This window comes from Pinus tabuliformis, chromosome J, assembly GCF_031772625.1.
Source record: "Pinus tabuliformis cultivar Carrire ecotype Pingquan chromosome J, CPIR1, whole genome shotgun sequence".
In the NCBI taxonomy this organism is placed as follows: Eukaryota; Viridiplantae; Streptophyta; class Pinopsida; order Pinales; family Pinaceae; genus Pinus; species Pinus tabuliformis.
In genome coordinates, this window is record NC_142295.1 from 1572499604 (window position 1) to 1572525492 (window position 25889).

At 38.4% G+C, this 25889-nt stretch overlaps 1 pseudogene; it reads left to right on the forward strand.

The window, feature by feature from the left end:
• Positions 1–7858: 7858 nt before the first annotated feature.
• The window catches only part of LOC149233494 (copper-transporting ATPase HMA5-like), a 183141-nt pseudogene continuing 165110 nt past the window's right edge, over positions 7859–25889 (forward strand).

The window sequence follows — 25889 nt, forward strand, 5'->3', positions numbered from 1 at the left end:
TAGGTTTGCTTTTGAGTGAGTTTTATGATTTGTGTTTTGGCACACAAGACTTCATACAGAGGTTCTTGGTTGTTCTGGTCATCTAGAACAACAGATTATTTTCAATCTTAGTGTCAAGCTTGGTTATTTTTCTACTTGCTTTGCTTTCCGTCATTTTGTGGCCTTATACCTTTTATTGCTTTTTGGAAGTCTTTTTTGACAAATTTGAAAGTATTTCTTTCCTGACTTCTTGGTCAATTTGTCAAGCTCTTTGCTACTGTTTGGGTCGTTTAGTACAAGTTGAAGCCTTTTTGTTCAAGTTTTCATTCGTTTTCAAATTTGTAACTTGCAAAGATTCATTGTGCTCTTCTTTCGGTCTTTGAGTCTTAGTGGCATTTAGAGTGCTTTCAAAAGGTTGTTTTGATTATTTCTTGAAAAAGAAAAGATCTTAAAAAACATTGTTTTTGTTTTCTTTTGCCAAGTTTGATTTTGGTTTCTTTTGATTTTTTGAAAGTGAATTGTAATCTTTTGGGATTTGTCCTTCTTGTTTGGAGAGGATTTTGTATTCAAAATTTGTATTATTTTCAAACACTTAAGTTGGCTTATTAATAGTTATAAACATTTTCTTTCGTTCTTTTTTAGAGTAATCTAGGATCTTGCATCTTCATTACACCTTGCGTTAGGGTAGTTTTTCATTATTAAAGCATCAATAGTCTTTTTAGTTTTTGTATGTATGAAGTGTGTTTTAAGAAAAGAAAAGAAAAAGTTTTTTGCTTTATAGAAGTTTCGTAGAACCCACGTAGAGATCTCTTTTCATCGAATAATAAATGATTGCATGCATATAAGTTAGTTTTTCGTTAATTTCTTTTGCGTCATACAAACACCATTGGTTTCATTTCCATTTATACCCTTGACTTAAAAGAAAAACCATTAAAAATCAAGCGCTTAGTAAAATAAACTAGAACTTTTGTATTGTCATCAGAATACACCAACAAGTTTAGGTTTATTAGGGCCTTGGATTAGGCGAGAGGAGAGTTAACTCTCCAAGGCCGCTCTAAATTGTAAAACATAGAAGTTTGATTAAAGAGAGAAATCCAATAGCGTTAGGGAGACCAGGAAAGCTCCGTGACTGGGAGTAAAGCACGAGGGTTAGTGAAGATAAGGATGAGAGATACCCCCTCTCTTACTTGTCGGATCCTACCTCACGACTGTTCCGCCCGGCTTCTGATATGAGTTGGTGACCATAGTTGCCTATCCTAGGAATCCACACAGGTGGCTGCGGAGGGGAATCCCATGGCACCTGAGGTTGACATTGTATCACGTTCAGCAGTACTTCTAGAGGGAACCCTTGCGAAGCTTGGGGGCTTGCACCAGCAAAGGTTGTTGTCTGGAGGTCAGCGTAACTACCTATCATACCTTTGCTAGTAGGCTTGGGGTGTAATTACCCCAGTCTATTTTCGGAAGGCCCTTATTATTAACATTCTTGTATTTTGGTGTCTTGTCCTAATCACTTGAAGTGGAAATACACGGAAGTTGTTTGATTGCTGATATCTTTAGGGACATTTTAGTGAGTGTTCTCTGCTCCTAGTCAGCCTAGATTTATAATTTTCCTGAGTCTTTCAGTAGATCTTTTAAATAGTTCAAAGTGGATGACCAACCATCTCGATAGTCTCGGAGACTTCGTGGGCTTTCACCTACGAGTCTAGAGCCTTCTCCTAGAAGGCGTAGGAGAGATTCTGCTAGTGGTGTCCAACCAGTGGCAACAAGCGCATCGGAGATTGATCCTCCACTTGGGGGAATTAGTTCACAAGATAGAACTGGTACTAGCACAGAGTTAGAGAGGAACACACCAGTTCTTTCTCGAGTACTCTTCTATTCGGAAGATAGTATTGAAGTAGAATATCTTTCAGAGTTGGTTGTAGCTCCAAATTCTCCTCTCCCTCCTAATCATCCATAAGTTTTATTATACATTGGAACTATGACTCACAGGCCTTCGAGCCCAGGTCCACATACATCTATCCATTCGATGACCACTACTGGAAGCATGACATCCATGATGAGTGTTGCAAGCATGCAGACTCCCATATCTGTACAAGGGGGAGGAACTATTTCCATCCCTTCTACCACTCCCAACACATCTATATTTGGGTCTACTTCCATTCCATCGATGAGTGGAATTTCTCAACCTAATGCATCCAGTTTTGGATTTTTCCATTTTGGAATGCCCTCTCAAGGTATTCCTTCAGTTTCTTTGAATATACCATCAACCACCTCTACATCCATGATGAGTGGATTGACTTCTTTTCAGGGTTTCCTATTTGGAAGTGTTCATATACCACATTCCAATCCGATAATAGGGTCAATGCCTTTTCCTTTTACAAGTCAAGGTAGTAACCCCTTTCATAGTTGGACAAACACTACGGTTAGTGGGATAGGAGCTGGGAATCAATTTTTTGGCCAACAAGGGAATGTGCCGTATTCTTTGGTTAATTCATTTCAAAGTTTTTCACCCTTTTCTAATGTGTGGAACCCTTATCATTGGATGTCAGCTCCTTTCAATACTTAGTTAGGGGGTAACTTCTCCGGTTATGGAGGATTTTCGGCAGGAGTTGGTCAAACTCCAAATTTTGCTGGACCACAAGGATCACCCTTTGATTCAGTAGGCTCTACAAGTTACTTCAGGCAACCTGGTGCCTTTCAAAATCCAGTTTATTCTTTTCAAACCATTGGGAACCTCGCCCATTCTGGATGGAATTCCCAAGGTCCTCCACGACATCCTTTTTTGGCCATGCTTAATTTTCTAGACTTGAATAAATTGATGAATTATCCAATTAGGTACAATCCGTCTTGGCCTCCAGACCCAACTAAACTTCCATTGGATATTCCAAAATTCGAAGGGAAGAATGGTGAAGACCTGGGAGACCATGTGACCACATTCCACTTATGGTGCTCATCCAACTCCCTGATAGATGATTCGATCAGGTTGAGATTATTTCAGCACACCCTAATCGGGAATGCAGCCAAATGGTATATAGAGTTTCCAGGGGGCACCTGTACTTCTTTCGTTGATTTGGATAATATTTTCTTGAACCATTTTCAATTTCTTGCCTGCTATGAACCGGAACTGAGCTTCTGGCAAAATTTCATCAAGACATGACAACTCACATTTTGGATCATATCTAGGAATGGAGACAGAGGAAAAATGCTTATCAAAGCCAAAATTCCACCAGAGTTTCATCTCAAATGGTTTCTCAAATCATTACAACTTGAGATCTCCAAGGATGTTTCTCTTTCCGGTGTTTATTCGGAAGAGCATGCTATTTTTCGAGCCCATCAATTAGAACTGATATATTCTTAATCTAGGACTCTTCAGAAAATTCTACCTAACACTCTGAGATCTAATGTTGATTTATCCAAACCGAAGCCAAGCCCGCACACCAATGATATAGTTGGATCAATTGATGCAAATACGGTGAACCTTTTGAACCAATTGCAACAGTTGTCTCTACAAACTGCTTCTTCTAATTGTAACAGCCTAAAATAAATATCTAATTAACTTATTAACATTAACTAAATTCAAATTAAATGAATAGTGCTTACTTGTTTACCTGTGGTCGAAGTAGGCTTACCGCAACAAGGTTTTGGGGACGACTCTCCACCCAACCGTAGGCTCAATTGTGCAACGTCTCGCTACAACTAGCCACCCCCGAGCCCTCAATCAACGTACTACTGCCAGTGACTCCTAGGTCTTAGTATACCATTCTCCCAAGAGAATGAAGACAGAATCTCGGAAAGATGGAATGCAAGAATGCCTCTCATCTTCCTCGCCATCTATTAAATAGAAGAAACATTGGAAGAGGAACCACATGCACACACTCCATGTGTCTCATGCAACTTTCTTTTGATTTCTTTCTTTTTGATAGTTTCCTTTTTTTTTTGTTTTATTTCCTTCTTTTTGATAGTTTCCTTTTCTTGTTTTATTTATATTTATTCTTATTTATAGTTTTTGTATGGTTATTACTATTTTTATTTTTATTATTTTTATTTATTTTCTTGTATATATATATATTTTTAATATCATTTATTATTTAACATTTATGATTTATTATCTTTATTATTTATTATTTATTATTAAGTGATTTATTTATTATTATTAATTATTATTTGTGCATTATTTATTATTTATTATTTATTATTTATTAACTTCATGTTGCCAACACCCTCTGTTGAACTAGTATAACCAGCAGGCATCGAAAGTCCCCAACACCCCGGGAAATCTCAAGGAATCTCTATCCTTTTTCCCACTTTCGGCACCAGGCATAAGCCTGACCCAGTCTGTATCCTAGTCCAAGGCTAGCCCTAAGGCTCGTGCCTGACTCAGACCTCATCTGCCCCAAGGCAGGCATCCGGTCCGGTACTCAATGACCTTGGGCATCTCGCAAGGCTGGCCCACTCCCTCCACAACTACTAAGGCGCAAAGCCCCAGGCATCGAAGTCCTTTACATCCCTTCCAGACTTCGTCATCCCAATCCAATACTAGGCACCTAGCCTAGAACATCAGGCACTTGGCCTCCTCAAGATGGTCTGATAGCTCTTGTAGAGCTATCCATCAAGAGCTATACACGAGACAAAGGAACCACTGGCATGTGTAGTGTTGATTGAGTTTTTCCCCAGCCCATATGGTGTTACTTATTCTCCCTTGTGCGTATGGGCTCGCACGAGACCATCAAATAAACTAACCCTCTCGGCCCATTTGTGGAGTCCTGTCAATCATCACACCTCAACATGCAACCAATGCATTAGCTATACCATCATAGTATCATAGAAAATAATCGACATGCCAAGTCTTGCATGTCATCGTGAGAACATTCATCATTATGAATAATAACGAACTGCATGCTTATGCATGTCATAAATTTGTATGAAACTATCACATGCTTCACTTCATGAAATACCATCATAAGTTATGACATCAACATATTTACATCAAAGACATATCATGACTTCACATAATAAATGAACCACATGTCACTAAACCTCATATGATAGCATCATAATTCCTATGCCACATTATACATATCATATCCATCATGAGTATTCAGCATTAAATACTTATCATCACGTAGTAAATGAATATGTCAATATACCTAGACATAACATCATAATGCCTATGCATATCATCATCATCATAAATATACATCATCACTATTGTAACAACTATATAAATATGAATCACATGAGCATGATCACCATCATACCATCATATCGTGAAACATCGTTAATTTGAGAAACATTTCAATACTTATCAAATATAGAATAATATTCTATAAGCATTCTTATCATGATTCATCAGTTTCATCTACTTGTACAAACATTGAATACCAAGTATGCACTAACATTATTCTTAATCTCTCATCACTTATTCTTCCTTCCCCAATGAAATTCATTGCTAATATGTTACCATTTGTATAATCATTTAAATCATCAATATCAAGTTAAAATTCCATGATCACTATACATATTTTTCTTATCCAAATAGCACACATACAAGAGGTCATCCTTATTTAAGTCTTATTTTATGCTTAATCTACCTGCATGAGGGCTTGTTGCCCCCTCATGATTTATTCATTAGTTGCATAATTTTCATTGTTCATCCTAAAAAGATTTGCTTTTCTCATCAAGTTTCCACTTGATCTCTATTATCGTAGATTCACCCATGTTCAAGTTGGAATAGGGATTCTTCCACTTTTTCACTCATTAAATATTCAGTTTAGACTTTGAAATGATTGGAACCACTACCACCATTATCATCTATGAATGATTTGGTATGCCCATTGTATTTTGGCAATAACTTCTTTCAATACTAATGACGCGCACTAGTAAGTTGTTTTGTATGAGGTAACAATATATGATCAATCCACTCGTGAGTGAAATTTATTCAATTGCACCCTTTATTAGTTGAATCTCACTTCTTTTGCCAATTTATATGTAATCCTTATCAAAGTCTCATTATAGAATTTCCAACTATATTTCCAACAATATTTCTTCCTACACTTCATGCTCAATGTTTTCTCATTAGTCTACATCATGTATTTCTTTTTCAAAAAGTTAAACAATTATTATCCTTGGAACATTTTCCCAGTTTACAAGTGCTTAGAACTTCCTATAATGACACTTATATAGGCCATCACTTTGACCTTACCAATCATGTTGAACAATCCACTTCGTGTCTACTAGCTTCAAAGATAGAAATATTATTAAATTGGCCTTGTTTTCTCACCTTTAGTCATACTAGTTTATTTTCCTCCTCTCTCTGAAATGTATAAAATTGTTACACTAGGAAATATTGTTACTATTTCTCCAATCACATAACTTATCTTCTCAAATTGATGAATTTTATTATGGATTCACTTCTTTAATTCAATGTTATCATACCCTTCAGGCCCTTGACAATGACCTTTTTTATTATTCAACTGCGTTAGTTGATCATTAATGTTGCTTCCACTTCTTAAGGTTGTTGTCTATATATTTTTCCATCACCTTATTCTAATAATAGGTTTTTTGTTCTCCCAAGGCTAGTATCTTGTTATCTTATGTTTATATTTATTAGTTCCCTGAAATTACACCACTATTTTCTCACACCTTCGCCAAATAGCTAGTGTCTCTTTAATTTACATATTAACTAAACTAGTTTTGCATGTATGCCACTTCATATTTAATGGTCTCTTTTACAAGTTCATTCCAAGCTTTTAATTTTACATTATCAAGTAGATAAGATGCATATTGATTTCTTTGTGGACTCATCAATACCACCATAATTTTATTATCATCTTTGTGAAAATAGGTGTGTTGCAAGGAGCATATAAAGAGGTGTCATCCTCATATGAAATTTCTTAATGTTATGAATTGCTTGTTATATCTTCTTTACCTAACCACAAAATTTCCTTCAGGCTATAGTTTATGAGATATAAAAAAGATATCAAAAGAATTGATTCCACTTTTGATTAATGCATGGAAAAGGAGATGCAACCATAACTATAAACATGCACAAAATTGGACAAGAAAAATAATCTTCACTAAGTGAAGATTCACATTAATTTCAAAGGCCACCTAATAGCAAACATAATTCTATGTTAAAACATGACTATAAGGAAAAAGGGGAAAAACATTCTAATAGAAATAAAATTAAAACAGGGTCAATATTTCAAAATAATTATACCATGAATATTTTCTTACAATTAATCACCAAAATAAAAGAAGAAAAGAGTAGACAGGTTATTACCCATTACTATTTCATGTTCTATAATTTTTTCCATTTTCATATCTAAATTCCCTTTTAATATAATGAAATCTCACTTATATAAATTCATCAACAACTTCTATTACTTTAATAGATTATACAATTTACATACAAATACTAAACATACAACTGTAACATTTCACCAATTTCATTTTTCCTAATCCATAATCATCTTTCATGATTGATTTTGAAAATATCCATGTAAAGTCTATCTCCATATAAATTTTTTTTGACTTCTATGATATTGACTATTTGTATATTGTATATTTAATTTCAACACTGAAATATGTGGAATTTAAGAAAAACCAATGTCACTGTCATTGTAAATCATTATAAAAATGGGTATTTTCAAAAATGATATTTTGAATTTTAGTTATACTTCAAACATTTTAATACAAACCTTTATACTATACATATACGTATAAGGATAATTCTTAATATTTCTCCATTTTCACTTCAAAATGCTAAATGCAAATTTCATTTTCCAATTTATTTGTTTCTCTTAAATTGTTTTAAGTTTCATAATCGTTAGCTATTCTAATTTAGTTGAGATTACAGATTTTCATTATAAAGGTAGAAATGTTTTGCAATCCTGATGAGGAAAATATTTTTCCAGATTTTGAAGAACAGGCCAACTATGATCATGTTGCTGAAAATTCTACTTTAGTCTAGAAGAACTTTTTGGTACCCTATTTTTGAAGACAAAAGACTATGGCTTGATGTTTCTTTTAGGATGGATGGGAATAGAAAAGATGACACAGTTTTGAGCTCCTGTAATGAAGAAAAATAAAATCATTTCCAGCTCAGATTTAAACGATTAGTTGCCAGTTTTAGTACGTTGATTGATGCCATTGATGACACTGGTTTGAAGCTATGTTGATTAGTACTGGGGGAGATAGGAATAAGGTTGATATTAAACTGGAGAGCATCCTTTTTGGTGGAGAAATTGGAGTAATTCTGAATTCACTGCAAGCATTGCCGGGAGTAGAGGATACAAAAGTGGATCTGCAACTAGAGAAAATAACTGTGTCATACAATCCAGATTTGACTGGACCTAGAACATTCATCGATGTGATTGAGGAGACATATCCTGGACGCTGCAAGGAAACTTTATTTCAGCCTGGAGGATGAGGAGGGCCTAACAGAAGTGAAGAGATTAAGCAATACTATAATTCTTTCCTATGGAGTTTAGTTTTTACTGTACCAGTATTTCTCTTAGCCATGGTTTTTATGTATACTCCAGGAATTAGAAGAGGTTTAGACTTAAAATTGGTGAATATTCTAAAGCTTGGAGAACTTTTAAGGTGGATCCTATCAACTCCTGTACAATTTATCATTGGATGGTGCTTTTATACTGGTGCATATAAAGCTTTACGTCATGGCTCAGCTAACATGGATGTATTAATTGAGTTGGGAACAAATGCAACTTATTTCTATTCAGTCTACACAGTGTTGAGGGCTGCAACTGATAATACTTTCAAGGGTATTGATTTTTTTTTGAGACTAGTGCCATGCTTATCTCCTTTATTCTTCTTGGAAAATATTTGGAATTTCTGGCCAAAGGGAAAACTTCAGAAGCTATTGCCAAGCTGATGTATTTGACACCAGATAAGGCCACTTTATTGACTCTTGATACCCATGAAATGTTGTATCTGAACGTACAATTAGCAGCAATGCAATGATGCAATAAAAATTTTACCAGGTGAGAAGGTCTCTTCAGATGGTTTGGTTGTTTCGGAAAAAAGTCATGTCAATGAAAGTATGGTAACAGGTGAAGCCAGGCCTGTTGCAAAGCGAATTGGTGATGGAGTACTGCATATAAGAGCTACACATGTTGGCTCAGAAAGTGCTCTTTCACAAATAGTTCGGCTTGTTGAAGCAACACAAATGGCTAAAGCACCAGTGTAGAAGTTTGCAGACAAATTTTCAAAATTCTTTGTTCCATTGGTAATTAGCAAAATTCTCATTAGTATTTTCCTGATTCGTAAGAATCGCACACACATGAAGCACAAGATGAAAACGAGCAAAGAAGTGAGAATGACATTAAGATTGAGATTGATCGCTCAATTGGAAATTCATGCAGATTTGATAAAAAAAACATAGGTCCCTCCAAGATATGCAATCCACGTTAATGAAAAAGGGCATGGCAATTGTGGAGCTCTGGAAAGGTATGTTTTTGACCAAAAATTTAGTGACTTTTCGGTAGCAATTGTAACCCTTTCTGCATAATGAACTTAAAGAGATAAAGCATTTCTAGTAGAATATGTGAGAATTAGTATGAAAGGCTTAATCACTGATAATTGCTATTTTTCTATGCAGAAAAGGGTGGAAACGAAGGATTACTGTTTAAGAGGAAAAGACAAAGGAAGAGTAACTGTTGTCCCTTTGGGAGGAAACCGGATGCGAACGAGATCAAGCAGATCGAAGCAGAACGACCCGGGAAAGAAAGAAGAATTATCGACTCGGCAAAGCAGGGAAAGGAAAATCAAGGAGTAATGGCTTGGCGAATCCCTCGGGATCTTTGATCCTGAGGGATCGCTGTCTTGCTTATTTTTGCTACCTAGATACCTCTGTCATTTCTCTTATAAAAAGGGGCAGCAGTGTTAAGCACAGGAGACCTTTTTTTCATATATGTAAATCTAAGTCTCAGTTTGAACTTTGATAATCGAGTCTCGTTAAGACTTGTTTTGATGTAGTTTTGTTGATGCATTAATACGAAAGACTTGGTGTTTTATTTCATCCCTGCGTCTGGAGTAATCTAAGGCGGTGTATCTTTGGAAGCTAAGGGCCCGGCTCCGAAGGACACTTGCTTTTGTATCATTATAATTTGGTTTCTATGTGGATTGTTTATATAGTTTGGTAATCTGATGTGTTTTTCATATGATGTTCCATGCTCTGTTACTACTAATTCATTAATGGTTTTATTCAGAAGATTTATGTAAGTAACTCTGTATCGTGTAAATGAATCTCTTCAGAGTTGATTGCATGTTCACTATTTAAGCCAACTGTTTTTGTTACAGAGCCTTCATATTAAATATTGCTATTGGATTCATCTGAACTCTTATTCGTGGGAACCCGAAAGTAATATTATTCTATCTGGAAGCAGAGTCATATTCTCTGGAAACATCAGATTGCTATAATAAGTGTGTTGTGTATATATGATAAATGTTGTTCCATAATTCATTTGTGAATATCGCCTCATAAAGTAAGGTTCATTGGAATTGCTTTTGACGATTGTTATTTGATTGCGGAATGAGAGTTCAGTTCTAACTCGCGAGATCTAGTTTATTGAGTTGCTGTTCCATTTACTGTCGTTCCATTTACTGCTGTTCCATTTCAGGTTTGATGTTCCATTTTACTTATTGCTGTTCCATTTCCTTGCATTTACTGTTTTGGTGTGAGAGGAGGTCTAAAGACTAAAGTTGAAGTGAGTCAGCAAGTTGCTGCTTAGCTCCCAGATCTTTGGTCCATACTCTATTTTCCTTCCATCAGTTTCTAGAGGGATGGGTTATCGCTTCCGCACCCTTGAATGATAAATTTCCTGGTGTGATTCCTTTCTTTTAAAAGCAAATTAGTTATAGTTTAGCATCCATTTACTCTTGTATTTTCTAGACACTGTACTATGAAACATTACTCTGACGAATAGCCTCAGATTGAGCTACTCTTTGTAATATCAAAGCATTCACGGATTGACTTATTAATGTAGCATAACTAGAGGTGAAAGAGACCCTTGTTACAGCTCTACATTTTGGCGCCGTTGCTGGGGAAAGAGTACAACCATTTGTCTTTTACAGAGTAGTGTACAAGTTTGCTAGGGGAGAGTTGGATTTTAAAAACGGAAGGTAAGAACCTGCGTACGGAGCATGTAAAATCCCTGCTCCACCGTTCACTTTCCTGGCAGAATTTTGGGTTGAATAGAATTTGGTAGTTTATAGAATGAATGACTAAGCAGAAAAAGCAAGAAAAAATTATCAAACCTCCATCCAAACCCGAAAAAGCCAAAGGGCTGGTAACCCTTGGCCGAACGAACTTCATAGACGAAATCTATAAGAAAACTGAATCTCAACCATCAGTAGGTTTCAGAAAAACCAATTCCAAACAGCCTACTGGTTCCCTTCAGGCCACAGGGTCAGCATCTGTAGCCTTCACTGAGGTGCATAGTCAGACTAATGAACAAGATTTTCAAGAAATTGAAAATTCTATTCCAGAATGACTGCAGGAAGGGAATCTAAGCAATCTTTGTGAAGGAGAAGGGGAAACAGGAGAAGTTGAAGAACCAAGATCTCCTAGGATAATCCATCCATTAGAAAGCCCAGATAAAGGGAGCGCTGTAAAAATCATTAAAGGGATTCAATCTCCTCAAGTAACAGGAGCTCCCATTATTCCGGACAAAGGAAGTACTATTAAGACAACCAAAACCGTACCTTCTCAGCCTAATAATACCCTTTTAGAAATCCCTGAAGGTTATTGGCACATATTCGATCCGATGGTGCAGAATCAGCCCAATACTCAAACTTCTACATTACAATATCCTATAGTATATTCTGCAGCAAATGCTCCTATGAAAGCAATTCTCCTTCAACATATTCCTACATTTCATGGACTGACATCAGAAGACCCAGACGCATTCTTATTTGAATTTGATGTCTTATGCAGGGGATATGATTACACCACTGACCCCCAGAAATTAAAGTTGTTCCCCTCCACTTTGAAAGGAGCAGCCTTAAGATGGTTTATGGGTTTAGGTGGTGGGGTTATAAATAACTGGGAGCAGATGAAGGAATCTTTTCTAAAGAAATATCAAGACTACTGTAGGTCTAGAGAATTGAAAGATGAAATATTCCAAATGATAGCTAGACCGAATGAAACATTAGAAGAATATGTAGAACGTTTTCAGTATAATTTACAAAGGTCACCTTATGCATCATTACCATTGCCTGATAATGTGTTAAAAACTGCATTAATCAGAGGCATGAAAGAGCAGTGGATCGAAACATTAAATATCATGGGAAAAGGGGATATTTATCAAGAAAATTTTTCTGACATCATTGATCTATGTATCAGAAGTTCGAGAGGCAGCACAAGGATAAAACCAGCAGAATATGATCGGTTTGTCAGAGATAACAAAGCACCAACAGAAGGAGTAACACGTGTATAACTTGGCAATTTATTAGAAAATTTTAAAACTGATATCCTGGGGACATTAACTACACAACTTGATATTGTGCAGGCTAAACAGAAGCAGATTGAGGCAGAATAGAATTTGGCGATCTTCTGCCCCCGATGTAGAAGAAAGCATAGCCATAAGGAATGTCTACTGGATACAGTTCAAACATGTGCCATCTGTACAAAAGATCACCTGACCGAAAGTTGCCCCTCACTTCCTGGATTGAAAGCAGTATATAAGGAAGCAGAAGAAGAACTGGAATCAGCATACTTTGTTAACCAGCGTCACCAATGGCAACCAAGGCAATCAGGTATGTTTCCAGACCCGACTTCTTCTTTTCAGCCTCCACAATATAGTATGTGGCAAAATCAATCTCAACCCCCATTTCCGAACTGGTCATCACAACCATTTCCTTCTCCAAATCCATGGATGAATTAGCTAAGCCAATTTGGTTGGCCAAATTTTCCTTACACTCCACCATATTGGAAAAATAACTCATACCCTCCACAATGGACCCCCCCTACTTCACAAAGTTCACCCTGGCAGACAAATTGGCCAAGATCGACATATCAGCCAACATGAACTATTCCACTCCCTCAACCGACTCTGCCAGCTTTGCAACAAAATCCCCAGTCTAATCTGAGACCGCAACTCCCAGCCCAACCTAATCCTAATCCCAATAATAGGCCGGTCCAGTCTCTCCAAATCATAGAATCAACAGAAATTGGACCTGAACTGAGGGAGTGCAATGATCTTCAATTAAGATCGCGACGAATAATAGAAACAGAGGGAGATAAAACAATGCACATTGAAGATCAGTTACCAATAGAACAACCGTTACAACAAGAGAGCGTAAATAAGGAGCAGACTCATCATCAAATAAATGAACCCGCTCCTCCCTTCCCAGAACGATTAGTCTTACCACGACCTGTACAGCAACCAGACTTTGACATTCTGGGGGAGTTACAAAATCTTTACATAAGAATTCCATTCCTCCAAGCCATTCAAGACATCCCTATATACGCAAAAACTATAAAAGAATTGTGCATAAAGAAATCAAGGAGGAATCCAACCACTAACCCAAGAGTCTAAGTAGTCGGTACTTTATCTGACTTGTTATCAGGAATACCCATTAAATATGAAGATCCGAGAAACCCAATAGTAACTGTTCAAATCTATGGACAGACTCTGACCAATGCTTTAGTTGATTTAGGAGCTGCAATTAATATTTTGACAACTTCTACGTGCCAAAATCTTGGGATTACATCGGTAGAACCCACTTCTACTTTGTTAGAATTGGCTAACCGATCTGTAGTGCGACCAGAAGGAACTCTATACGATGTCATGGTCTCCGTAGATTCTTGGAAATACCCGACTGACTTCCTGGTAATTAATCCAAAAACCCGACTAGATGGACACCCTCTAATTTTAGGTAGACCCTGGCTGGCCATTGCCGATGCATACATTGGTTGTCGGCAGGGGAATATGACAATAACCAGAGGACCAAATATCAAAAATCTAGTCCTATATCCTCCAGCACAGCCAAGTCTTACAACAATAAAAACTAACCAGCACCCTGTATCATACCTTACTGACAATATCAGATCACCATTGACTATACAGAAGGCTCTAGACTTTAAAGATCAAACAGAAGATGATGCCATCAATAACTTCGTTAGTCAAACGGAATCTAGACCTCATGCACAGTGTTTTATGATAGAAGCTGCATTCGAGAATGAACTGGAAGAAGACCCCTTGAAAGATACACATGACCAAACGATACCTGTGACTTCTGTTGCTAATAGTAAAGTAGTGGAAATTGAACCAGGAAAAACGCTAAACATTAATGCCAACCTTACACCGGACCAAGAAATCAAACTCATCCATTTGTTACGAAAATATCAAGAAGCATTTGCATGGGACTATCCTGATATGAAAGGGATTGATCCCCAATTGTGCACCCACCATATTTACATAGAAAAATATGCAAGACTTGTCCGTCAACCGCAAAGAAGACTCAACCCCCATCTAAAAGATGTTGTGAAAGTAGAACTTCAGAAGCTTTTAGATGTTAATTTTATTTATCCTATTTCTGATAGTAAGTGGGTCTCTCCACTTGTGGTTGTACCCAAGAAGAATGGGAAATGGAGGATTTGTGTGGATTATAGAGAGCTAAACAAAGCCACACAAAAAGACCATTTTCCCCTCCCATTCATAGACCAAGTACTGGACACGTTAGCAGGAAAGAAATTCTTTTCTTTCCTAGATGGCTTTAGTGGATGCAATCAGATTCAGATTGCCCCTGAAGACTAGGACAAAACTACCTTTACTTGTCCTTTGGGAACGTTCGCTTATAGAGTTTTACCCTTTGGCCTATGTAATGCCCCTACCACATTCCAAAGGGCCATTCTTAGCATCTTTGCAGACTTAATAAATGATGGGCTTGTAGTCTACATGGATGACTTCACACCATATGGAGATGATTTTGATCCAGCTCTAGACACTCTAGAAAAAGTCCTACAGCGCTGCATTGCTACCAAGCTTTGCTTAAGCCACGAAAAGTGTTATATGATGATGACAGAAGGGCTTATTCTAGGGCACTACGTCCCAGCAGCCGGCATTCAGGTAGATCTGGCTAAAATTCAGATTCTTTTGCTCATTCCCACCCCCACTAATCAGACGGAGGTACGCAGCTTTCTTGGATTTTCTGGGTATTACAGACGATTTATAGAACATTATTCACACATTGTTGCACCTCTATATGCACTAACAGGCAATGTTGATTTCATGTGGACAGAAAAATGTGACCGCGCTTTCCAGGATTTAAAGAAGCTTGTATCGACAGCTCCAGTCCTTCGAGGACCAAACTGGAATTTACCATTCCAAATCTCATCTGATGCTTCAGACACAGCAATCGGTGCAGTCCTTGGGCAGGAGGAGGATAAAAAACCTTATGCTATTTATTATATCAGCAAAAATTTAACCCCTGCTGAATTAAATTACACTGTCACCGAAAAAGAATTCCTTGCTGTAATACATGCTGTCAATAAATTTAGACATTATATCACAGGCTATCCCGTTGTTTTATATACAGATCATTCTGCTATTAAATATTTAGCAAATAAGCCTGTTACAAATGCCAGAGTAACAAGATGGTTGATCTTATTGCAGGAATTTGATATCACAATCAAAGATAGACCCGGCAAGGAGAACCCTGTAGCTGATTTTCTCTCACGGATACCAAAACCAATTGAAGCAGCAGTAGTAGAAGACCAATTTCTGGATGAACACCTATTTGTTGTTGCTGCCCAAACACCCTGGTACGCTGATGTTGCCAACTACTTTGCAGCAGGTAAACTACCAAAGCACTTAACCCCTAATGAACGTAAGCAGATTGTTCAGAAGAGCACTCGATTTTCATGGATTGGGGGCTATTTGTTCCACACAGGGGCAGACATGCAAATCAGGAGATGTATTCGAGAAGATGAAATTTTTGACATCTTAAAAGCCTGTCATGACGGACCTTGCGGGGGACACTTTGCAGAAAAAAGAACAACACATAAAGTACTGCAGACAGGATACTACTGGCCTACAATTTTTAAGGATGCGAAGAAATTCGTTCAAGCCTGTGACAGTTGCCAGCGAGCAAGACGACCTGGTCAAGCCGACGAGATGCCTATGAGGCCACAATTGGTCATTGAACCATTTGAACGGCGGGCTCTTGACTTCGTTGGACCCATCAACCCATCATCAAATCAGAGAACATATATCTTGGTAGCCACAGAATATGTTACCAAATGGGTTGAAGCCGAAGTGTTACCTAGAGCTACAGAAGATTCGGTAGTTCAGTTCCTATTCCATTTGTTTGTACGATATGGCCTTCCGAGAGAAATAATTACAGATGGAGGACCTCAATTTGCCGGAAACAAATTAGCTGCAACACTTAACAACTATCACGTCCAGCACAAAATTACTACCCCATATCACCCGCAGGCGAATGGGCAAGTAGAGAGCAGCAATAAGGTAATAGAATCAATTTTAACAAAAACCATTGCTTCACATAGGCGTGATTGGGCCGCCCGACTACCTGAAGCACTTTGGGCCTATAGAACCACCTGGAGAAGCACCACTGGTTATTCGCCCTATCAATTAGTGTTTGGGAAACAACCTATTTTCCCCATAGAATTCGAAATCCAAACCCTACGAACTGCACAGGAAGTTGGCCTAGATTTAAGTGAGGCACAAATCAATCGACTACAGCAGATTAATGAATTGGACGAAATAAGGCTCTCTGCATTACAAAATACAACACTTATTCAACAGCAGCGAGCTAAATGGCATGATGCACTTATCAAGAACAAAGTCTTTCACGAAGGGGACTGAGCTCTGTTATATGACTCTCGGTTTCAGGATTTCCCAGGGAAACTGCAGACTCGATGGCTGGGGCCATATGAAATCCAGAAAGTACATGATAATGGGACCCTTACTCTCATTACAATTGATGGTTCTGGATATGCATTCAAGGTAAATGGCCATCGAGTTCGTCTCTATCGCAAGCCACTCACTCGGGAATCCTTCTATGAGCAGCTACATCAAGATACTGACATGAAAATTTTAGGAGAGGAAGTAAAATCTTCCTCACCTACAATTCAGTAAGGAACTCATTCTTTTGACTTGTACATAAGTTCTTGTATATACGTTTTTTAATATTTCTTTGATCTCTCTTTCTTAAGATTGCTCTTTACAGTCAGTGTGTTTTTGGTTTTTTGCTGTTCCTTTTTCAGAAGGAACAGCAGTGGTTTGTTTTTGTGTTTTTGCTGTTCCTTTTTCAAAAGGAACAACACTTTGTGTTTTTGCTGTTCCTTTTTCAAAAGGAACAACACTTCGTGTTTTTTTTGTTCCTTTTTCAAAAGGAACAGCACTTCGTGTTTTTGCTGTTCCTTTTTCAAAAGGAACAACACTTCGTGTTTTTGCTGTTCCTTTTTCAAAAGGAACATCACTTCGTGTTTTTGCTGTTCGTTTTTCAAAAAGGAACAGCACTTCGTATTTTTGCTGTTCCTTTTTCAAAAGGAACAACAGTTCGTGTTTTTGTTGTTCCTTTTTAAAGGAACAACATTTCGAGTTTTGCAGTTTTGAGTTTTGCTGTTCCTTTTTAAAGGAACAACGTTTTGAATTTTGTTGTTTGAGTTTTGCTGTTTTGAGTTTTGCTGTTCCTTTTTAAAGGAACAACGTTTTGAGTTTTGTTGTTCCTTTCCAAAGGAACAGCAGTGGTGAGTTTTTGCTGTTCCTTTATAAAAGGGACAACATTTGCGAGTTTTTGCTGTTCCTTTCCAAAAGGAACAACAGTTGACAATTTTTAAAAAACAGCACTCATGATCTTAGGAGAACGGCATCCCAACTATTTGCTTGCATGGATTCTTCTCTTTCAAAAGGAACACCATAGTCATATCTTTGTCTCAGTGATGATTCATATTGAGGATGCTTTTTCACCCATCATCTTTCCAGTCTTTAAGATTCAGCTATACACTTATGCAATGAACATCAACTACAACACACCGAAGTCAGGATATCATAAAATCGCTATCTTTATAGAGCCTAGTATTGATAAGAGGACAAGAGGGGGGACATACTTACTTCTCATCCCCGTTGTCATTGACTTATTCCCATTGCCCTGGTTGGTTATCTTTATCATGGCGATTTCCTTAAAAAAAATTCTGATTATTACATAAGAATAAGAACAGAGGATTTATATTTTCCTGTTGGAATGATAAGACTTCTTCCGCCATTCCCACTCTTAAGGAGTGCTGAACCACCCTTATGTGTAAATATATAAGAAAAATACTGAAAAAAAAAAAAAAAAAGAGAAAAAAAAAAAAGAAAAATGATGACGAATGTGATTTATTGTCAAATGCAGGATAGGGGGTCTCATCAAGAGCCAGCCTACCATGATCATCAGGTTGGAAGCGAAGTGGCATTCCCAGCATGGCCACCATACCAGGGATATGGTCCAAAGGTACACTAACTAAGCAGACCTTGGAACAAGGGGTCTCATCACGAGCCAGCCTGCCCACGTTTCGCGCCTTCCTGGTGAATGGCATTATGGCTACTTGGTTACCAAGCCAGCATAATGGCCTGTATTTTGACAAAATATTTTTATACACATATAGGACCATGGTTCCAGGGGTGAAATAAACAACTCTGCCAAGGTTATGGACACCGGTTGGCTGCAGAGCTCTGTTAATGGTATCGAAGTCATAAATGGTTATGCCAACAGGGATAATATTAATACCTCTTTGTTTTCTTCTATCTTATGAATAATTCATATTTTATTCCCTGATTAACATATCGCATGAATACTCATTACTACCAATCATGGCAAAGGAACTGACAATGACCCCTCGGGACTTCGTACGAGTGACAGACGTCCCATCCCTCGGCCTCGCATCATATTATGAAAGCTCTTATGTAAAACGCGATCCACCTTTTTGCCTCAATTTCGGTATTTAGTTGTCTATCCAAAACATGGCGTAATTTTATATGCTGTTCTTTATGACTGGTAACACGATGGCTGCTGCTCCTCTATTTGACGGTTGGGGCAACCTATCACATCGTGGGGGGGGAAGGTAATCTCATTACTCCACAAGGTACGTGTCACCACACCATTCGGGGTAGATAGTGTACGAAGGAATGGCATGGTTTAACGGTATGATAGTTCTATTTTACGCAAAGTTGCCATCCGTAATCCATTTTTGCTGCATGCTCTGTTTTTTCGCGATGATCACCTTCCCTGCATCCCAAAACAGCTCAGACAGTTGCTGTTCCATTAAAAATTCTTAGTAGAACCATGGGAGGTAAGGCAGTCCGAAGCGAGCCCCAGGAATTGACAGCCTCTGCTGCTGCTCGGGAGATCCTGGAAAAGGCTGGATGGCTGAATTATTTCAATCACCTACAAGAACCAAACGAGACAGTGGTGTTGGAATTTCTGCAAAACTTGTAGGAAGACTACTCCACAGTAAGAGAAAGACGGATACTGGTCACTGACGATGTAATTGCAGAAGTTTCAGGCCTACCAACCACCGGACCTGTATGGACGCTGAAGAAAGAAAGACTGCAGAAGATTATAAAGATTTTTCAGGATGAAGGCCAAAGCTTGACAGTGAAAGGGAAGGGAGTTCTGCCAGCTACGTTAGGAGAACGCTGGACCGAACTAGCAAAGATAGTACAAAGCTACATTACTTGCGAAGGAAGAAAGGATGTGGTAAGACCTCGCCATCTTAAACTGTTAGTTGTTTTAAAAGAAAAATGTTCTGTAAATATGCCTGCACTTTTAAATTCGCTATTGCATGATGCGGCCCGAAGCTTGAAAATGGCCCAGCACGTAGACGCAGTTGTTAGCCACCATGGATTGATTCGATTGATAGTGAGCCATAGTCTCACTCAACAGCAGAGCAGCTGGGAAGAGCTCATTACATTAATTGAGGGGGGAGTGACTGCACCACCCCCAAAACCTGAAACCTCCTCCAGCACGCCAGAACAATCAGAGAAACGCAGAGAAGTGGTAGCTGGAAAATGCGTCGCTTCAAAACGAAAGCATTCCTCAGATACACCAGAGCGACCAGAAAAACGCAGAGAAGTGATAGCAGAAAAACTTGTTGCCTGTACACCTGAACAACCAGAAAAACCAAGAAAATCAGTTCGCCTAGCTCGAATACGAGGGAGGCTGGAAAAGATTCGGAACACCTGCCAACCAATTGAGATTACAGATCAACCTCCAGAACCAGAAGAAATACCTTCTGATGAAAATGTTAGACAATCTGAAGACGAGGCTGAACAAGCCGGAGAAAGAGGAAAGGAAGGAGAAACGCACTCTGAAGCTGAACACCCCAAGGCAGTCACTGAACAAGACAATCGGGAGGAGGAAGTAAGACAGCTAGAAAGCAGTCCGCTGCGAGACCTTGTGGGTGAAGAAGAATTGGCCGCAATCCTGGCTAGCTTGGGGGAATATGCCCAACCCTCCAGCCCAGCAGGTCCTCCCGATGGACCGCCAGAGGAAGAGATACCCGAGAATTCACATGCAGAGAACCAAGGAGAAGAAAATCCACCTGTTCATGAGGAAGAAATAAGGGATACCAGCCGGGAACAATCTGTTCCCGAAGCACCAGAAGAAATGCTCGACATAGGGGCAGATTTAAGGGATAGGCCCAAACCCTCTGCCGAGACAAGGGAAATCAAGAAATTGAGGACTAGACAGCAGAGGTTGCTGAGCACTATAGCCCGGATCCGACAGAAAATTCGCATTCTAAAAGTTAGTCTGAGGATACAAAGAACCACACAGAAGAGGAAGAGGAACGCTACAGCAGAATCCCGTCGAACAAGAAGCCGAGGGACTTACACTCGCACTATCGGTCGAAACCCGATTAGAAGACCTGCAGCTGTTCCAAATGACGCTGAGGAACAAACTGCTGTTCCAATGGCCACTGAGGGACAGACTGCTGTTCCAATTGATAATGAGGAACAAACTGTTGTTCCAATTGCTACTGAAGAACAGACTGTCGTTCCATTAGCAGAGGAACCACAACAACCTTTTGTTCATGTCAAGAAAGAAAAGGAGAATAAGGAGATCCAAACAGAGGCACCGCCCTCAGGGGTGATCCGGGTTCTGAATTCTAAGCAGCATAACAAAAAGGTTCAGGTAAAACTCCCGGCCTCTACGGCCTTATGGAAAAAGGATCCAAAAACAAGAACCTTGCATAAAATGATGAAGGAAGCTCAACAGGAAACTGAAAGATTGAAGGAACAAACAGTCCCCCAGGAGAGATATGAAGAGTTGCAGCAGCAACTTCAGAATATTAGTCAGTCCGAGAGCCAAGCCTTTGAAGGCTGGCAAAAGGAGCAGGAAAAGGTTGCAAAGGTAACTCGTCGATTAGATATTGTTGTTAGGCAGATGGACACTATGTGTTCCTTGTATAATTATGTTCTAGCCTGTAGGGCCCCTGCTAAAAACTATGCTTTATTTTTGCTTGAACGATATTTACGATTAAAGATAAAAGCTGTCAGGGCAGGTGCCCCTATACAAATCAATACTCTTAATGATTTCATAAATTGTTGCAAGCATTATGGAATTAAGGTCCAAAGATTATTATGTGAATTTTACTTACATAACCTCGTGCTAGACCAGGAAACTGATTTAAATCCTAGCCCTTTCATTGGGGACATACAATTGCAAGCCTTTGTTTCCTTCGGGGTTAATCAGCTAAAATGGCTCAGGGCTTATACCACTTTTCAAAAATAGGAGAATAACCTAGACTTGTGGGTGAGAGTCGAGCCTAGAGACCCAGTACGGCTATGGAGAGCACATAGGAACCTTATGAGAACCCCGGGTGTTATGGAGACATTAGGACCCATGCATGAGGACTTCATCAGACAAAATTTGGAATATTTTCTGACTATTAAAGACCTTGCTGCCGATGCTGCAAAATTCCGATATCAGATTTCGAACCCAAACATCCAGCTCAGGGAACCATTCAGATATGAAAATTTTGAGCTGGCAGCCAGCCATTTGAACCTTTATGGCGAGGGAATTTTGCAAGCAGGGCCATCCTGGTTAGGGTATCGATTTCGTAGTCCAATCATTTGGAACCCTGCACCCAGATACCAGGCCTTGTATGAAATGCCTGAAGGTCAAACAAATCAGTTTTTTGATGATTTGGTTGCTCATCATGGTTGTAGGCCTCCACACGAGATTCCCTCTCCGGCCTACTCTCTTACTGCTCTGCATATCAACTATAATGTTTTCATGAGGGCATGAAACAGGGTAAGCAGGGGGGTGTGTGGAGCTCTGGAAAGGTATGTTTTTGACCAACAATTTAGTGACTTTTCGGTAGCAATTGTAACCCTTTTTGCATAATGAACTTAAAGAGATAAAAAATTTCTAGTAGAATATGTGAGAATTAGTATGAAAGGCTTAATCACTGATAATTGCTATTTTTCTATGCAGAAAAGGGTGGAAACGAAGGATTACTGTTTAAGAGGAAAAGACAAAGGAAGAGTAACTGTTGTCCCTTTGGGAGGAAATCGGATGCGAACGAGATCAAGCGGATCGAAGCAGAACGACCCGGGAAAGAAAGAAGAATTATCGACTCGGCAAAGCAGGGAAAGGAAAATCAAGGAGTAACGATCGTTGTCTTGCTTATTTTTGCTACCTAGATACCTCCGCCATTTCTCTTATAAAAAGGGGCAGCAGTGTTAAGCACAGGAGACCTTTTTTTCATATATGTAAATCTAAGTCTCAGTTTGAACTTTGATCATCGAGTCTCGTTAAGACTTGTTTTGTTGTACTTTTGTTGATGCATTAATATGAAAGACTTGGTGTTTTATTTCATCCCTGCGTCTGGAGTAATCTAAGGCGGTGTATCCTTGGAAGCTAAGGGCCCAGCTCCGAAGGACACTTGCTTTTGTATCATTATAATTTGGTTTCTGTGTGGATTGTTTATATAGTTTGGTAATCTGACGTGTTTGTCATATGCTGTTCCATGCTCTGTTACTACTAATTCATTAATGGTTTTATTCAGGAGATTTATGTAAGTAACTCTGTATCGTGTAAATGAATCTCTTCAGAGTTGATTGCATGTTCACTATTTAAGCCAACTGTTTTTGTTACCGAGCCTTCATATTAAATATTTCTATTGGATTCATCTGAACTCTTATTCGTGGGAACCCAAAATTAATATTATTCTATTTGGAAGCAGAGTCATATTCTCTGGAAACATCAGATTGCTATAATAAGTGTGTTGTGTATATATGATAAATGTTGTTCCATAATTCATTTGTGAATATCGCCTCATAAAGTAAGGTTCATTGGAATTGCTTTTGATGATTGTTATTTGATTGCGGAATGAGAGTTCAGTTCTGACTCGCGAGATCTAGTTTATTGAGTTGTTGTTCCATTTACTGCCATTCCATTTACTGTTGTTCCATTTCAGGTTTGCTATTCCATTTTACTTTCTGTTGTTCCATTTCCTTGCATTTACTGTTTTGGTGTGAGAGGAGGTCTAAAGCTGTAGTGATTCAGCAAGACGCTGCTTAGCTCCCAGATCTTTGGTCCATACTCTATTTTCCTTCCATCAGTTTCTAGAGGGATGGGTTATCGCTTCGGCACCCTTGACTGATAAATTGCTTGGTGTGATTCCTTTCTTTTAAAAGCAAATTAGTTATAGTTTAGCATCCATTTACTCTTGTATTTTCTAGACACTGTACTACGAAGCATTACTCTGATGAATAGCCTCGGATTGAGCTACTCTTTTCAATAACAAAGCGTTCCCGGATTGACTTATTAATGTAGCATAACTAGAGGTGAAAGAGACCCTTGTTACAACTCTACAGCAATGTGCCATGTAATGTTTGCAGGCGGAGTAAACCCCGCTCATAACCTAGCATTCCTGGTTGGGGATCGATGATCCTAGATCTAATGACCTCAAGCTTTCCAATAACGGTTCCCACCTTCCAATATGCATCAAGAAAAAGCCTGAATTAAAGGAAAATGATGAAGATGCTAGTCTTTATGATGACAAGGCTAAAAAGGCCATATTACAAGTACACACAACTGCAATAAATTTCTCATTCCTATTAGGTAAAGCAAGACAGAGTAGAGCAGAGCAGAACATGCAGTTGAACTTACAGAGGAAGCAAATTAATGAACCGAAAGTATTAACTGATAAACACAAGTTAAACAGGATTCTTAAATTAACTACGAAATATATTAATTAAATTAGTGTTCATCTAATGGAAGAACATCAGTCATTCATAAACCTAGTTAGAAGCTATATTTAGTAAACCTAGTTAAATCACTGAGAGGAAAAGAGCTAGAGCCATCTCAGTATACCCGAAGTTGCACATTGAAATAGGGTTTGAACAAAGATGGAGCCATTTCTACATAACTGGAATTGTACATTGAAGCAGGGTTTGAAAAATACCAACAACAAATCAAACAAAATTCAAATAGCAGTTACAACTGTACCAGCAAATAAAACAGAGTTCAAGTGGCCATTGCTATTTTTATGAAAATGAATGAAATTTCAATGAAATTGTTTCCCATAACAGAGAACAGATGAAATAATAACAACAACAAATAGACAGAGTTCCAATGGCGGTTGCCATCTTCATAGCAAGGAAATTTTAATATAAAAGGTAAGAAAGTAAGTAGATAATAATTGCTTCTTAATTTTATGAAATAATTATATGTACCTGAATGTCAAGTCCAATTGCCCTGCCCTGCCTTGCCTTTGAAGATGTTTTCTCCCAGAAAAACAAAAATGATACCAATAGAGTTGCGTCTTCCTCCTCTCTCGCATAAACCCACATGACTCAAAAACACAGACAGACTTAAACACCCTACCACACAGAGAACCAATCTCGCAGACATACTAAACCAAACACCATACCACACAGAGACAACCAACCTCGCAGACATAATAGACCATGGATAGAGAAAGCACACAGAGACAGCCAACCCCGCAGACATAGCAGGCGATGAATAAAGGAGGGAGGAGGAGACATATGTTTGAAACAGTGAGATTTAATGTGCATATAGACTCTTTTTCAACAAAATGCGAGATATAATATAATGCATAAATTAAATATCTCGTAGCAACATTCTCATCCATTATGGTAACCAATTCAATTACAACCTTTAGAAATATTTGCACGATTAAAAGAACATCTAAAAATTGAATATTTGCCAGATTCAATTTAAAAATTGAATATCTGAATTCATAAAAGAGGGCGGCGGTGAAACTAATGATCGCCGGTTTAAAACTGCGGGGGAACCCACAACTGGACTAAATTATAAACATGCTGATTAGCGACGGTAGTCAAACTAACAAGTGTGGATTGAAAAGGAAAAAAATGATTTAATTTGCAGGATGCAGGAGGTTTAATGAAAAAATAAATTTAAGATAAGCATACTTAAACTGGGTTAATAAAAAGCCAAGAAATTTAATAAAAGCATGGTTAAATTGGGTTTGAATAAAAACTAAATTAAAACATATCTGTGTGCGCCTAGAGGTAGGGTTTAACCAGCGGTAACATTAGCTAGAATAGTGGAGAGCTCAAGTCATGACTATAGGAGAAAAAGCGAGAGGCCCAGAGCTTCTAATGATTTATCAGTAAAGGAGAAAGAATATGAGGGATTGGACAGCAATGAGAGAATGTATTGTCCGCCAAGGAATTCTAAGAGCAGTGTGCAGAGCGGTACTCTCATTTCTGTTCGGTTCTGGGTATGGTTTCATGGTCACATGACGGGTCACTCTAAACGCATCACGATAGTGGTCGGGGGTGTTGGCACAAGTCTGCTATTTGAATAGAATCATAATTTCTTGGATGCGCGTTTCTTGACACACTTACAGAAGAAATAAATCCTCATTCTATACAAAACATTTTTATTTC